Genomic DNA, 5,067 nt, shown 5'->3' with positions numbered 1-5,067 from the left:
GTGCCAGGCACTATACTAAGTACTTTCCAAATATTATCTCATTTAACCTTCACAACATGTTTGGGAGGTAAGTGTTGATATTATCCCCATTTTAACATTAAGGAAATAGGTGAACTGATGTTAGGTGACTTGTCCAGAATCACACAATAAATATCTGAGGCTGGATTTGCACTCAGGAAGACCTGAGTAGGAACTCTGTGCCTTAAATTCTGGGCAAGGGTCAGAGGACTACCTGTTTTGGTAGGAGCCCCTGGAATAGACCTCCACCTGACTTGAGTTAAAATCCTGGTTTGGGTTACTTGTGTGACATCTCTAGACCTTATTTTCCTCCTCTGTAAAATGAGAGTCCCTTCCAGTCTTCTGTTATGATCCTCGTCCTCTTCATTGAACTATAAGCTCTCTGAGAGCCGGCCTGTGTCTTCTCTGTTTTTATGATCCCATTCCTGAGCCTGAGCAAGCTTTGAATCCAGTGGGTGCCCTTTAATCGACCCAAATGGGTCTCCCCCTAGAGAGGGGACAAGATGTTTCTGTAGTGGGGGAAAGGGAAAAGGAGCCCAGAAGAAATCACAGGGCAGCCGCTCCATCCTCTTTCGGCCCAGGGGAGGATTTGGTTCAGCCTAGAGACTAGTGCTTTCTTTCCCAGCGGGAAGGGGGGGAGGAGACAGGAGGAGGACATTCTGTGCTGGACAAGAAGATGCATGTGGCCCTCTCAAGCACTGAGCCTGCTGCACCTTGCCCCGGCATGGTTGGAGCATGGATGGTTTTGAATGTCCCACGGCAGAATTTATATCTATCCGAGCACCAAGAGTGAATCCTGGAACACCAGGACCCAGGAACAGGAGAATAAGAAAGGGTATGAGTGGGTTACCACCAGAGAGCCAAAAAGGGGCTTGAACGGGAGAAGTAGAGAACCAAAAATCGTGAGATGGATGATGGAAAGAAGTTGAAGAACCATTTAATGAGACAAGAGTGATAGCTGCCACCCCAAGATCTGCCCCAGTATGCACAGGGTCCAAAGACCCAGAGGAAGTCTCCGATGTGTCCAGGGAGACCCTCTAGACCGAATTAGTAGAACAACACAGATAGAAGGGCAAAGGATAAGAACAAGCGTCCAGAGCTATCATCTGTACCCCTGGAAGCAATGGCCTAAGTAAGGAGGAATTCAGAAATTGAGCAGACTAGATTTGAAGTGAGAAATCTCAGGTCAAAGGAATAATTTGTTATGGTAAAATTGGGGAATCCTTACACTTCTATAATATGCCCTGGTTAAGCAGTTTACATGTTACTCCCCCATTCACCCAAGGGAAAAGCACAGTCTTTCTCAGCCCTTCTGCCCTGAAAGACCCACGAAGACACCCACACAAGTTTCAAAGACCTGGCTGTAGACCTGCCAACCCAAGTGGGCTTTGCGCGCCATCTTGTGGGCAGAATAAGGCAAGCATGGACCGGGTCCCAGACTTGAGGCCGAGGGTGTAGTCTGTGGTCAAAGCTCTTCCCCTCACTTCCCCTGGGCTGGCCAAGGATGACACTGAGCCAGAGTGGTTGCTGAATCTGGGCCAGCGATGGCTCCGCCTTCAGCCCACCTGAAGGGTCTCTCAACAAGGAGAAGTCTGGAGCTTTTGCATCCATTCCTTGCCCCATCTTGTTGGGTTGGGATTTTTTAAGCCAAGGAAGCCTCTGGTCATTTCATCCCCCCTCCGGAACACCAGGATCTCCAAGCTTCACCCCATCCAAGTAGGAAGTCCTTACAATTCTCCACTTGGAGCTCTCCCCTGATGGAGAAGGCACCATCTCCCAAGGCAGTCCATTCCATTCTGGATAGCTAAGAGTAGGGAAGCTTTTCCTCATCCTGTCCTGAAATTTGCCCCTTCTCAGAAGCTTTCATCCTTTGCTCTAAACCATGGGCAATCATCTTCTCATCTGGTACCAAGCAACGGATAACGGCTGGCACACAGTAGGTCCAGAATCAGCATTGATTAGCCATCTTTCAGATCCTTGAAAACACAGATGGCAGTCCTCCTAATTCTGTTTTCTCTTCTGTATCCCTGGCCCTCCAACCAGTCTTCTTCTGGCCTGGCTTCAAGTCCTTTCCCTGCTGCTCTTTCCTCTGGATTTTCATGATTACTATTTTTCCTAGCTTCTCACTGTCCTAAAATGTGGCCTTTAGGAACCCAGATAAAACTTTGTATCGCATCTGACTAGGCTGGGGCACAGAAGACTCATGCGGGATACTCCCTTTTGACTGCCATGAACAATTGGCCCTCTGGGTTGCCCCAATTAGCTATTTACTCCGGATTCCCATTGCATTAATGTTTCAACATTTCATGCCACGTATTTGTATTCTCAGTGTCCAGCTCACAGTAAAGGCTTAAAAAAACCCAATTGCTATTAACTACGTTCTGGCCATGCTGCTCGCGTTCTTTAAAAGTACACTTGATTTCTTGAACCCACGTTTGCCTCTGTTATGTTTACCCTCCCTAGATGAAATCCTAATCTCTGTCCAGTGGGCTCTCCTGTTGCTCTCAATCCTTTGCTCTCTGCAAATCTGGGAAGTATGTTATCTATACCCTCAAGTCTCTGATGAAATGGTGAATGGGAAAGGGCCAAGAACGGATGCCTGGGGTATTCCAACATAGACATCCAGCCAGATTTATAGCAATCCATGAATCACTCATGGATCTCTATGATCATTCAATCTATTCCAAATCTACCTAAATATGCCATCATCTGCCCATATCTTTCTGGATATTCTGAAAGACTTCTTCAAATACCTTGTGGTATTTTTTAATTTTTAAAATAATATTTAATTAAAATAATTTTAATATCATTATACATATACACAAATGCACATGCATGCCTTAGGTCTAACAATCATTTTCTATGGTGTCGGACTTGGCAGATAAATGTGGACAATTTTCTCCCAAACTCAGTTTTCAATTGAAAACTTTCCTGATCAGATCTGCAAGTCCCCAGATAAATATATTTTCACCTGCTCTTGTTAGATATACTCCATCCCTGGTAAAGAGCCTGTCATTCCTGTGTCTTTAACTATGAACCAGAAACATAAAATTCCAAATCTCCCAATCTTTTCAATCAATTGTTCACTCCCTAAATCTTCTTTTCTCTTTTGAATCCTCTAATTTCAGTTGGCATCTGAGATGTAGACACTACCTGTGGTCTCAAAAGTCTTTAATTTCTTGCCCAAGACTACAAAATGCCAACAATGTTTTCTAGATTCCTTTAAATGGCAGCATTTGCCCCAACATGAATGAATAGAAATAGGGCTTATCAGAGTTGATTAAATTTTGGAAAGTTCTTCCTGGTTTGGACACATGCACTGAGGAAATAACATTCTTCTCAATTGTTTGTGCCAGGCATAAATGTATAACTTCCTTGGCACGCCTGAGCAGGAAGCTGCCAACTACCACTTATCTAATCTTTCTCTAACAAGGACTATCATTCCTTGGAGCTTGAAAAATTGTTTGCTCCTCAGAGGGGTCTAGTCATACCTTATAGAGAAAGAGCTGGAAACTTGGTTAATCACATTCAGTCGTGTCTGACTCTTTGTGAACTCATTTGGGACTTTCTTGGCAATACTGCACTGGATAGCCATTTCCTTCTCCAGCTCATTTGACAGATGAAGAAACTGAGGCAAACAGGATGAAGTCTTGGTCAGGGTCACACTGCTAGGAAGTGTCTGAGGCTACATTTGAATTCAGGTCTTCTTGACTCCAGGCCTGGCACTCTACTGGGCAACCCAGATGCCCTGATAGTGCCAAAGGATCTTTTTTCCACATCCCAGTATTCCACACCCCTACTTTCTGGAATGGTTTAGGAGTCCCCTCAATGCCTCTAATATTCCCTTTTATTCTTTTGTTCCATTCCACCAAGGAACCCTTTCTTCTTGATCACCTAGAGGCCAGGGCCATTCTTCATACTTTCCCTTTTCTCTTCTAGGAAGCAGACCATCATCCATTCCTACTCTGCTCGCATACAGAAGAGCTATATGTGTGCTTCACTTGACTCTAGCAGAAACACAAACATCTGAAAGCTTCAGCAAAATGTCCTTCGGCTTCTGCTCGTGGGGCAACTGAGATCCTGAGGCTCTGCTTGCTCTTGTGGTCATTCTCATGCCTTATTTGCTATGGTGAGTTTCTTCTGCAATTGCCTCTTGGCTTCTCTGGCTTCTAAGAGGAACTTACTCATTGCCTCTGATTCCTGACCATCAGATGACCACCAACACCCCAACCCATCAACACACATTCTGGGCCTACTAGGTGCCAGACCTTTGCCAAAGAGGAGAGTCTGCCAGGAAGCCTCTGCAGATCTTCAGCGTCTAGCCCCTTCTCCATTCCTTTCACCGCCTTCCTGCACACTTGGTTAGGACCTCTCCTACTTGTGCCTAGAGAAGCAAAGAAGGTTGCTGTCTGCAGCATTTATGTAATTACTGAGAGTCTACATATAGAAGCTAAGGCTCAGAGAGATCTTAGAGCAGGAAATCGCAGAGCTAGAAGGGGCTTCAGAATGAGGAATGTCAGAGCTGGGAGGGGGCTTAGAACAGGGAATGGCAGAGCTGGGAGGGAGCTTAGAACAGGGAGTGGCAGAGATGCCAGGGAGCTTAGAAGAGGGAATGTCAGAGTTGGAGGGAACCAAGCACCAAAAATTCAGAGCTGTTATGTGTTGCTGGTCGAATCTGAATCATCTTCTTGCCTCTGAGGCCAGCTCCTCTAGCCATGGGCCACATGGCCACTCAAAGCCTCTACGGGTTCAGAAGGCTCTGCAGGGCTCCCAGGCTTCAGAGAATCTGCAGAATGTCATTTGCAAACAGGAGCATGTGGAGGATGTCACCATGGATACACTATGTAATACAACTATGTAAATTAATAATAACTTTGACACAGTAATAGCAACAGAATATTAAAAATTTCAGGAAAGAAAAAGTTCAGAAAGGGACAGGGAAACAGGATGTTTTTTTGCTATTCTTTTAAAAAGTATCTTCATTTTATTGAAACATTTTATTTCTTTAGCACCTCCAATTCCAAATATATATCCAATTTTTTTTCTTCT

Source organism: Monodelphis domestica, chromosome 5 (genome assembly GCF_027887165.1).
Source record: "Monodelphis domestica isolate mMonDom1 chromosome 5, mMonDom1.pri, whole genome shotgun sequence".
Classification (NCBI taxonomy): domain Eukaryota; kingdom Metazoa; phylum Chordata; class Mammalia; order Didelphimorphia; family Didelphidae; genus Monodelphis; species Monodelphis domestica.
Note: the sequence above shows the minus strand (reverse complement) of the source record.